The sequence below is a fragment of the Lathyrus oleraceus genome, chromosome 1 (assembly GCF_024323335.1).
Source record: "Lathyrus oleraceus cultivar Zhongwan6 chromosome 1, CAAS_Psat_ZW6_1.0, whole genome shotgun sequence".
NCBI classification, from domain to species: Eukaryota; Viridiplantae; Streptophyta; class Magnoliopsida; order Fabales; family Fabaceae; genus Lathyrus; species Lathyrus oleraceus.
Genome location: NC_066579.1, coordinates 157,594,720 through 157,607,626, shown reverse-complemented (window position 1 = coordinate 157,607,626; position 12,907 = coordinate 157,594,720). Strand labels below are relative to the sequence as shown.

The 12,907-nt window shown below is 31.5% G+C and overlaps 1 long non-coding RNA gene across 1 annotated transcript; it reads right to left on the bottom strand.

The window, feature by feature from the left end:
* Window positions 1-1,650: 1,650 nt before the first annotated feature.
* Window positions 1,651-8,759, bottom strand: LOC127123805 (uncharacterized). Its single transcript, XR_007803606.1, has 4 exons — window positions 8,715-8,759; window positions 2,392-2,583; window positions 2,247-2,314; window positions 1,651-2,083 (listed from the first exon to the last, which is right to left on the bottom strand). It is a non-coding gene; the product is annotated as an uncharacterized LOC127123805 (long non-coding RNA).
* Window positions 8,760-12,907: the final 4,148 nt, after the last annotated feature.

Genomic DNA, 12,907 nt, shown 5'->3' with positions numbered 1-12,907 from the left:
GTTGTTTTTCCCAAAGCCACAACTCTCTTCCTTTCAAATGTGCGGTAACTAAAATCTACCGTCATAAACATTAATCTTTTAAGAAGTTAATCTTATTAGAAGGTCAAGAGGAAGTAACAAATTCTTGAGGACAAAACTCTCCACCATATTACATCCACTACAGCGACTTGCTGCTGCAAAGGACATATTCAACCATGAGCGCATAAATCCCTTAGCCACAAGTCTGTCACGTTACACCTTGTCCCCCACATGCTAATCGTACAAGATTCTGCAGTAATACGAAATAGAAGAATTATAGGGAATTATGTTGATTCTTTTGGCTACAATTCATGAAATCTCACAAAGCCCATGATCCAAGACAATGCAAAACCCTAGTGGGATATAACTATAAAAGGACGTCTTTGAAGAAAGGAAAGTAGTTCAAAATTCTAGAGAGATAATACATAGAGACCGGTGAAGAGAGTGAGTTGAACAAACCGATGACCTTCTCACCCTAATCATTCCCACTGCATGCTACAAGTATCTTGGGTGACAAAAGTTGTTTCTTGTTGATTAACATTTGCAAGAAAATGAAAATATACTCTTAGGTATTCACTTTTTCATTATGTGGTTCGGAATGTTTAAGTTTGGAACCACTGTTGATGTATGTACTAAACTCATTGTGAGCTAAAAGCTTTTATGGTGGCCTATATGAAGTTTACATCAATTAGTCATTTCAGTTGAATTATGTGTTTCCAATGACTCATTTTATTATGTGTGAAACTGTTGTAAATTATTTCTCTGAATGATCAATTTAGAAAGAGTTGCAAGCTTATTGTTGTGAGATATCCAGCAATAAGTGTATTTCATATTAAAATTTATTGAAAATAGTACGATAGAGTTATTCACTAGATTAACTTGTTTAGAGATATTGAGCTACAATCTTAGAGGATATTCAGAATAAAACCATACATGCATTAAATTTACATTCAAGGATTATAGATTTGTCCGCTTAATTTATTTTATATGTTTGCGATTATGTAGAGACACACCATAAGATAACTTTCTGACCTTTCTTGCCACGACATAACACATTATGTGCGCTTGTCTAGCATATCATATTACTAGATCATTGTCCAACATGCTCTCCATCATAGAACATATTTACTCTTGTTATCTTGTTCTTGAATTTGCTTGACATCAAACTGAACTTGTGATAACCATACATTATTTTAGTCTTCTTCATTCTCATTTACAAAAGATAGTTTTAGCAAATAAACTTAAGTTACTTTCAACTTCCTATGAGTTCGATATCCTTACTATTCTATCACTTGCTACTATAAATACACATGTATAATTGCATGTGACATCAGGCGTTTTCAGGAAACATTCTTCTTTAATAGTTCTTGTCATTAAAAGCATGTTAATATTCAATGGAACTTCTCGATAAATAACCTGCAAAAAAAAAGATCCACGGTTTTATCCTTTTAAGGGGTACTATTATATTTATTTATTATTATATCAAAAGTAGAAATTATGAAGGACTTCACAATATCATCTTTCATTAATGGTATGGATAATAATAATTAAAAAATTGTCTATAAGAAATAATAAATATTTTATGATATAATACGATAAATAATATTAATGATTCATTGGTATTGTAAAATCCATTTAATTCAGTACAAACACATGTTCATCACTTCAATGTTACAAGTGCCGGGTCACTGGGCTAGGCATTTTTCTTTGACCAAACATCCTGGGAAATATACTTATTACATAACCTCATCATTTTCATCTTCTCATATCATCATCTTTATCTTCATCTTCTCCCATATCTTCATCTTCATCTTAGCATATTCCTTTTGATTATGATTCATTTTCGACATCTCATGTGTACATTTAATTGCATAGCTTTATAGCCATAACAATTTTTTTTTATTATATAGATCTTTAAAAATGAATTTAAGATTATATTTTCACCATCGCCATCAAATGCTCAATAGTTACATTATCGGTTTTAATGTTAAGTAATTCAACTCTCTTTTCTAACTCTTTTTCATAGTTCCTTTTCTTCTCCTTTCATCTTTAAGCAGCAATAATCCTACATGAATCAATCATTAACATTGCATAATTTGGTTAATTTATTGTAAAGTTAAATCGCAATTGAAACAAAAAAGGAGAAAATAATCAAATTTTATGCAGGCAAAATTACAAACTTGATCCAAAATCTTTGTAAAACATGTTATCATAAACATTTATATTACCTTCATATTTATTTGATGATAGTTCCATTTCTGAATCTTACAAAAAATGGGACATATCAGGATAAAACCTACATATTCAAACAAAATATTAAAAAAAATTATTTTATGAGACATATAAAATAAATTTAAAATAGAAATTTAATACCATCTTTATCGTAGATTCTTTTGCTCATTTTAATCAAAGAAATTACAGCCGATTTTGATGTAGGTTGCACATCACAACTATAACGCAAAACATAATATAAATTGTAGAAATATAAAGCCAAATTATTGGTGTCCATATGCTCAGATCTGAAATGATAGTCGATGGACCAACTTTGTTTCTTCACTCATTAATCTGATTGAGACAAAACAACATACACGAGATTAAGTATGATAAACGACTTTAGGTAAATATTCACAAAATCATTTATAACACAAAACAAATTAATTGGAATTTTTTAGAGTCTAATGAAAACACAATTGATGAGTTGAAACAACACCGTAATCAATTCAATATGCAAGTATATATGTGTGATCATATCAAGTATATATGTGTAGTCATATCATATATACGAAAGCATGACAACTATATAATAAAAGGTTTCATATCGGTGAGAGATAAATCAAAGAGGGAAACAAATCGCCTCATTTTGGTGATGCGACGTCGATCCTTGCTACTAGGGCAAATGGGAATGCAATCACAAATCCATATGAAATTATTTGCGTAAAGTGTGTGCTGGGTAGGCCCAATGTGTTTTGAAGCCTAAAGTGAATGGTTACGTTTGATATTTTTAAAATTAACAATAATAATATTAAATATGTAATTTAATATAATATTAGTTTGATATTTAATTGTAATATTTAGTTTGTTGATATAAACTTTTTTTTTTCTGTATGTGAGCACTATCATAAAAATTATCCATTACATGAAGGGACACAATTGATAAGTAATGGTCCTCTTAAAACATCTCAGTTGGTAGCTACTGTATAGGGACATCAGGTGTAGGGGCATAGGTTCGAACCCGCGAGATCCCACTTATTCAACTTAACTAAAGTGGACTCGAGCCATTAGGCTACGTAACCAAAAAAATGGTAAGTAATGTATATATTACAAAATATATGAAAAAAAATATTTTCCTTCAAATTATTATAAGGAATTATATGCAATTTCTCTAGTTATACCTAACACCATCATCTTACAATCCAACTCGGTGATACAATTTAAAAAGACAAATCTCACCATGCAAAACAAAAACAACAAATTCTACCATCATTAAATGAAGGAGAAAAAGTTGTTTTTCCCAAAGCCACAACTCTCTTCCTTTCAAATGTGCGGTAACTAAAATCTACCGTCCTAAACATTAATATTTTAAGAAGTTAATCTTATTAGAAGGTCATGAGGAAGTAACAAACTCTTGAGGACAAAACTCTCCACCATATTACATCCACTACAGCGCCTTGCTACTGCAAAGGACAGATTCAACCACGAGCGCATAAATCCCTTAGCCACAAGTTTGTCACGTTACACCTTGTCCCCCACATGCTAATCGTACGAGATTTTGCAGTGGTACGAAATAGAAGAATTATAGGGAATTATGTTGATTCTTTTGGCTACAATTCATGAAATCTCACAAAGCCCATGATCCAAGACAATGCAAAACCCTAGTGGGATAAAACTATAAAAGGACATATTTGAAGAAAGAAAAGTAGTTCAAAATTCTATAGAGATAATACATAGAGACCGGTGAAGAGAGTGAGTTGAACAAGCTGAAGACCTTCCCTCTCTCATCATTCCAAGTGCATGCTACAAGTATCTGGCGTGACAGAAGCTGTCTCTTGTTGATTAACAATTGCAAGAAAATGAAAATATACTCTTAGGTATTCACTTTTTCATTATGTGGTTCAGAATGTTTAAGTTTGGAACCAGTGTTGATGTATGTACTAAACTCATTGTAAGCTAAAACCTTTTATGGTGACCTATATGAAGTTTACATCAATTAGTCATTTCAGTTGAATTATTTGTTTCCAATGACTCATTCTATCATGTGTGAAACTGTTGTAAATCATTTCTTTGAATGATCAATTTAGAAAGAGTTGCAAGCTTTTTGCTGTGAGATATCCAGCAATAAGTGGATTTCATATTAAAATTTATTGAAAATAGTCTGATAGAGTTATTCACTGGATTAACTTGTTTACAGATATTGAGCTACAATCTTAGAGGATATTCAGAATAAAACCATACAAGTATTAAAGTTACATTCAAGGATTATCGATTTGTCCCCTTAATTTATTTTCTATGTTTATGATGATGTAGAGACACACCATAAGATAACTTTCTGACCTTTCTTGGCATGACATAACACATAATGTGCGCATGTCTAAAACATCATATTAATAGATCATTGTCCAACATGCTATCCATCATAGAACATATTTACTCTTGTTATCTTATTCTTGAATTTGCTTGCCATCAAACTGAACCTGTGATAACCATACATTATTTTAGTCTTCTTCATTCTCATTTACAAAAGATTGTTCTAGCAAATAAACTTAAGTTACTTTCAACTTCCCATGGGTTCGATATCCTTGCTATTCTATCACTTGCTACTATAAATATAAATGTATAAGTGCATGTGACATCACAAATTTTCAAGAAACATTCTTCTTTAATAGTTCTTGTCATTAAAAGCATGTTAATATTCAATGGAACTTCTTGATGAATAAGCTGCAAAAAAAGATCCACGGTTTTATCCTTTTAAGGGGTACCGATGTAATACCCTGTATTTCCTTAAATGTCTAAACTCCTATTAATTGAGATTAATTGAGTTCCTATGTGCTCTAAAAGTTGCCAATTGGGATAAATAGAGCAAATAGTGAGTTCAGGTTGACTTAATTAATATTATTTGGATCTGACCTTTTATTAATTGGGACATTTTGGTAACACTAATAATGGGTCAATAGCTCCGGTAGAACAAATACTACAAGTGTGGTGTCATTTGAGATATTTGTTATTACCTGTAATCTTTTCTAACCACATGTTACGTGTGGTAATTGGTGACCACATGTTATTATCTCTTACCTACTACCTACCTTAAGCCACTTCATTTTCTATGCATCAGAAAGAATGGAGAGAAAGAGGAAAGCTCAAGAGAGGAAAGGAAAACAAGATTAGTTGAGTAGAAGAAGAAACTTGGAAAGAGCAAGAGCTTGGAACCAACACCATCATATTCATCCTCATCTCATCTTCAACAACTTCTCCTCTTCAATTTCTTGTTGGGTTCTAGTTAGAAACTTTAGGTTTCTAGAAAAGTTAGGGTTGAAGAATGTTAGACAAATCATGAATATCCATGCTATAAGATGAATATGTTCTTGCTCTTGTTGATTTCCATGAACATGTGTCTTGATGTGTTTTGTGATTGGTATGATAATATGATTTGTTATGGTTATGTTATGATGTTGAAATCCTTGTAGTTATGAACTTGGGATTCTTGTTGTACATGTGTATATGAGCATGTAGTGAGATGGATGTGTTGGAAGAAGGAGTGTGGGTTTGATTGGAAATGGAGTTACAGAGGAAAATGGTGTTTTGAGAAGTGGAAAAAGGAAAATGTGAGTGAACCAATTGATTGGCCTTTGCTATCAATCGATTGACAGCCTTTGGTTTAGCAGAAAAATGAAATTTTTACAGGACCAATCGATTGACACTGCATGTCAATCGATTGCACAAACTTGATGTATATGAACAATGGAAATTTTTAGCAGGATCAATCGATTGACACTCAGGATCAATCGATTGACACTCAGCAAATTTTGAAAAATAGAAATGTGAGTGGAACCAATCGATTGGGCTTCCCCAAACAATCGATTGACTCAAGTTAAAAACCTCAAAATCCATTTCTTAAGTGTTTCTAAATGCATTCTTCCATCCATTAATCAATTGTGATGCTATGTTTATGTTGAATACATGTTAATGGTGAAAATTACATGATGAGTCTAGTGAGGTAACCTAGGATTGAAATTAGGTCATGAGTGAGGTTTATAATCTAGATAATGTGAGAATACGGTATTCATTCGTACGACGCTTATGTGGAGGTCGTGTACGAATTGTTGCCATGATTGAGAATGAGACGCATTGTATGGAACATGCTATGTTATTTTTGTGTATTATGGTGAATGAAGTCACCTATGATTGATGAATTATGTTATGGTTCGTGGAACCGATGATTGTAGAACCGATCATGTATTCAGAACGTGTGTTTTCTGTGATGGTACACATCTCTATTGGTATGCTTAGACGTGTAAGAATTGGGATGTGGGACCAATGATTCGAGCCTCAATTGGGTTTGAGCCCCAACCATGGCGGACATGGGAGAAAGGTGGACACCTAGGTGGGTTGGAGTCCCATACGGTGAAAGATACCCTAGGTGGGTTAGAGTCCCATACGGGTGACGGTCGCTTGAATTGGGGACTAAGCCTCATAGAGGACCTGATATCCACCGCGAAAGTCGAATCATGCGAGCATGCATGAATCGGGCCTGGCTTAGACGTAAGTCCGTTGGGGAATTGATGCGTCGTGATCTGAATAATGATCGTGGTTGAGTTATGAGAACTCAGATGCATGTTGCCATACAATTGCGAGTTAGTTCCCCATCGCTCAAGTCTTCGTTCCCTTGTTGACTTGAGTTAGATATGAGTTTAATATTGATTAGAAAACCTTGTAGAGCCGAGTGAACCCATAAGACAGGGAACCCACTGAGATTATTATCTCACCCCATGTTGTTGATTATTTTTCAGGTGGTTCTGAGCAGGATAAGGGTAAAGGCAAGATAGAGTGATGTCTTGCTTACCTGAGGACTAGTGGCTTTTCTTCTGCCGTGTAGATATTTTTGAGATCATTGTCTAATAATCTAGATCAGTAGTTTTATTTTGGGCACTCTTATGTACATTTATGCCACATTATGTTATTTTGGGCATGTATTTATATATGTACACTGTGCTTCTAGACACTTATGTATTTCAGTACCAGTATTACACTATGTATAATATGTATTCTAGGAATATATTATATGTGGGTGTTACAACTATTATATTTATTTATTATTATATTAAAAGTAGAAATTATGAAGGACTTTACTATATTATCTTTCATTAATGGTATGAAGAATATAAATTAAAACAATTTCTATAAGAAATAATAAATATTTTATGATATAATACGATAAATAATATTAATGATTCATTGGTATTGTAAAATCCATTTAATTCAGTACAAACACATGTTCATCACTTCAATGTTACAAGCGTCGGGTCACTGGGCTAGGCATTTTTCTATGACCAAACATCCTGGGAAATATACTTATTACATAACCTCATCATTTTCATCTTCTCATATCATCATTTTTATCTTCATCTTCTCCCATATCTTCATCTTCATCTTAGCATATTCCTTTTGATTATGATTCATTTTCGACATCTCATGTGTACATTTAATTGCATAGCTTTATAGCCATAGCATAATTTTTTTATTATATAGATCTGTAAAAAGGAATTTAAGATTATATTTTTACCATCGCCATCAAATGCTCAATAGTTACATTATCCGTTTTAATTTTAAGTAATTCAACTCTCTTTTCTAACTCTTTTTCATAGTTCCTTTTCTTCTCCTTTCATCTTTTAGCAGCAATAATCCTACATGAATCAATCATTAACATTGCATAATTTGGATAATTTATTGTAAAGTTAAATCACAATTGAAACAAAAAAGGAGAAAACAATCAAATTCCATGCAGGCAAAATTACAAACTTATCCAAAATCTTTGTAAAACATGTTAACATAAACATGTATATTACCTTCATATTTATTTGATGATAGTTTCATTTCTGAATCTAACAAAAAATGGGACATATCAGGATAAAACCTACATATTCAAATAAAATATTAAAAATAATAATTCCATTAGACATATAAAATTAATTTAAAATAGACTATTGTAAAAAATAAAAATAAAAATACTCATTAATACCATCTTTATCGTAGATTCTTTTGCTCATTTTAATCAAAGAAATTACGGTCGATTTTGATGTAGGTTGCACATCACAACTATAACGCAAAACATAATAGAAATTATAGAAATATAAAGCCAAATTATTGGCATCCATATGCTCAGATATGAAATGATAGTCGAGGGACCAACTTTGTTTCTTCACTCATTAATCTTATTTAGACAAAACAACATACTCAAGATTAAGTATGATAAAAGACTTTAGGTAAATATTCACAAAATCATTTATAACATAAAACAAACTAATTGGATTTTTTTTTCATATAGTAGTGATTAGAGTCTAATGAAAACACAATTGATGTGTTGAAACAACACCGTAATCAATTCAATATGCAATTATATATGTGTGATCATATCAAGTATATATGTGTAATCATATCATATATACGAAAGCATGACAAATATATAATAAAAGGTTTCATACCGGTGAGAGATAAATCAAAGAGAGAAACAAATCGCCTCATTTTGGTGATGCAACACCGATCCTTGCTACTAGGGCAAATGGGAATGCAATCACAAATTTATATGAAATTATTTGGGTAAAGTGTGTGTTGGGTAGGCCCAATGTGTTTTGAAGCCTAAAGTTGATGGTTACGTTTGATATTTTTAAAATTAACAATAATAATATTAAATATGTAATTTAATAATATATTAATTTTATATTTAATTGTAATATTTAGGTTGTTGATATAAACTTTTTTTCTTCTGTATGTGAGCACTATCATAAAAATTATCCATTACATGAAGGGACACAATTGATAAGTAATGGTTCTCTTAAGACATCTCAGTTGGTAGCTACTGTATAGGGACATCAGGTGTAGGGGCACAAGTATGAACCCGCGAGATCCCACTTGTTCAACTTAACTAAAGTGGACTCGAGCCATTAGGCTACGTAACCAAAAAATGGTAAGTAATGTATATATTACAAAATATATGGAGAAAAAAATATTTTCCTTCAAATTATTATAAGGAATTACATGCAATTTCTCTAGTTATACCTAACACCATCATCTTACAATCCAACTCGGTGATACAATTTAAAAGACAAATCTCACCATGCAAAACAAAAGCAACAAATTCTACCATCATTAAGTGAAGGAGAAAAAGTTGTTTTTCCCAAAGCCACAACTCTCTACCTTTCAAATGTGCGGTAACTAAAATCTACCGTCATAAACATTAATCTTTTAAGAAGTTAATCTTATTAAAAGGTCAAGAGGAAGTAACAAACTCTTGAAAACAAAACTCTCCACCATATTACATCCACTACAGCGCCTTGCTGCTACAAAGGATAGATTCAACCACGAGCGCATAAATCCCTTAGCCACAAGTTTGTCACGTTACACCTTGTCCCCCACATGCTAATCATACAAGATTCTGCAGGGGCACGAAATAGAAGAATTATAGGGAATTATTTTGATTCTTTTAGCTACAATTCATGAATTCTCACAAAGGCCATGATCCAAGACAATGTAAAACCCTAGTGGGATATAACTATAAAAGGACATCTTTGAAGAAAGGAAAGTAGTTCAAAATTCTAGAGAGATAATACATAGAGACCGGTGAAGAGAGTGAGTTGAACAAGCTGAAGAACTTCCCATTCTCATCATTCCAAGTGCATATACAAGTATCTGGCGTGACAGAAGCTGTCTCTTGTTGATTAACAATTGCACGAAAATGAAAATATACTCTTAGGTATTCACTTTTTCATTATGTGGTTCGGAATGTTCAAGTTTGGAACCAGTGTTGATGTATGTACTAAACTCATTGTGAGCTAAAACCTTTTATGGTGACCTATATGAAGTTTACATCAATTAGTCATTTAAGTTGAATTATGTGTTTCCAATGATTCATTTTATTATGTGTGAAACTGTTGTAAATTATTTTTCTGAATGATCAATTTAGAAAGAGTTGCAAGCTTGTTGCTGTGAGATATCCAACAATAAGTGGATTTCATATTAAAATTTATTGAAAATAGTACGATAGAGTTATTCACTAGATTAACTTGTTTAGAGATATTTAGCTTCAATCTTAGAGGATATTCAGAATAAAACCATACATGCATTAAAGTTACATTCAAGGATTATAGATTTGTCCCCTTAATTTATTATATATCTTTATGACGATGTAGAGACACACCATTAGATAACTTTCTGACCTTTCTTGGCACGACATAACACATAATGTGCACATGTCTAACACATCATATTAATAGATCATTGTCCAACATGCTCTCCATCATAGAACATATTTACTCTTGTTATCTTGTTCTTGAATTTGCTTGCCATCAAACTGAACCTGTGATAACCATACATTATTTTAGTCTTCTTCATTATCATTTACAAAAGATAGTTTTAGCAAATAAAGTTAAGTTACTTTCAACTTCCTATGGGTTCGATATCCTTACTATTCTATCACTTGCTACTATAAATATAAATGTATAATTGCATGTGACATCACACGTTTTCAAGTAACATTCTTCTTGAATAATTATTGTCATTAAAAGCATGTTAATATTCAATGGAACTTCTTGATAAATCACCTGCAAAAAAAAGTTACACGGGTTTATCCTTTTAAGGGGTACTATTATATTTATTTATCATAATATTAAAAGTAGAAATTATGAAGGACTTTACAATATTATCTTTCGTTAATGGTATGGAGAATATAAATTAAAACAATTTCTATAAGAAATAATAAATATTTTATGATATAATACGATAAATAATATTTATGATTCATTGGTATTGTAAAATCCATTTAATTCAGTACAAACACATGTTCATCACTTCAATGTTACAAGCGCCGGGGCACTCGGCTAGGCATTTGTCTTTGACCAAACATCCTGGGAAATATACTTATTACATAACCTTATCACTTTCATCTTCTCATATCATCATCTTTATCTTCATCTTCTCCCATATCTTCATCTTCATCTTAGCATATTCCTTTTAATTATGATTCATTTTCGACATCTCATGTGTACATTTAATTGCATAGCTTTATAGCCATAAAAGAATTTTTTTATTATATAGATCTTTAAAAATGAATTTAAGATTATATCTTTACCATCGCCATCAAATTCTCAATAGTTATATTATCAATTTTAATTTTAAGTAATTCAACTCTCTTTTCTAACTCTTTTTCATAGTTCCTTTTCTACTCCTTTCATCTTTTAGCAGCAATAATCCTATATGAATTAATCATTTACATTGCATAATTTGGATAATTTATTGTAAAGTTAAATCGCAATTGAAACAAAAAAGGAGAAAACCATCAAATTTCATGCAGGCAAAATTACAAACTTGATCCAAAATCTTTGTAACACATGTTAACATAAACATGTATATTACCTTCATATTTATTTAATGATAGTTTCATTTCTGAATCTAACAAAAAATGGGACATATCAGGATAAAACCTACATATTCAAATAAAATATTTAAAAAATTATTTTATGAGACATATAAAATGAATTCAAAATAAACTATTATAAAAAATAAAAATAAAAATAAAAATAAAAATTCTCATTATAACCATTTTTATCGTAGATTCTTTTGCTCATTTTAATCAAAGAAATTACAGTCGATTTTGATGTAGGTTTCACATCACAACTATAACGCAAAACATAATATAAATTGTAGAAATATAAAGCCAAATTATTGGCATCCATATGCTCAGATCTGAAGTGATAGTCGATGGACCAACGTTGTTTCTTCACTCATTAATCTGATTGAGACAAAACAACATACAGGAGATTAAGTATGATAAAAGACTTTAGGTAAATATTCACAAAATCATTTATAACACAAAACAAATTAATTGAATTTTTTTATTCATATAGTAGTGATTAGAGTCTAATGAAAACACAATTGATGAGTTGAAACAACACCATAATCAATTCAATATCCAAGTATATATGTGTGATCATATCAAGTATATATGTGTAATCATATCATATATACGAAAGCATGACAAATATGTAATAAAAGGTTTCATACCGGTGAGAGATAATCAAAGAGATACACAAATCGCCTCATTTTAGGGATGCGACGCCGATCCTTGCTACTAGTGCAAATGGGAAGGCAATCACAAATTTATATGAAATTATTTGGATAAAGTGTGTGTTGGGTAGGCCCAATGTGTTTTGAAGCCTAAAGTGAATGGTTACGTTTCATCTTTTTAAAATTAACAATAATAATATTAGATATGTAATTTAATAATATATTTATTTTATATTTAAGTGTAATATTTAGGTTGTTAATGAAGGAGAAGGGCGATCCAAAATGCAGTGGAATTTAAAATTTTCTCCTTTAGTGATCCTTACGAATGAGCATGATCATTGATAGAATCGTTACCTCTTGTGACGATTGAAACCTTTGATGCAGATCTACGGAGCAATCACGAACGTTGAACGATGACAACGCCTCTACTCGGTCCACACGAACGGATTCCTTCAATCTCAGTGCTAGCTGCTACGAATGAAGGCTTTGAGTGTGTGTGTGTGTGTGTGTGAGTGTGTGTGTGTGTGTGTGAGAGAGAGAGAGAGAGAGAGAGAGAGGGAGAGAGAGAGAGAAACGAAAAATGAAACTGCACAAAATGCTTCTGCATAAGGGTTCT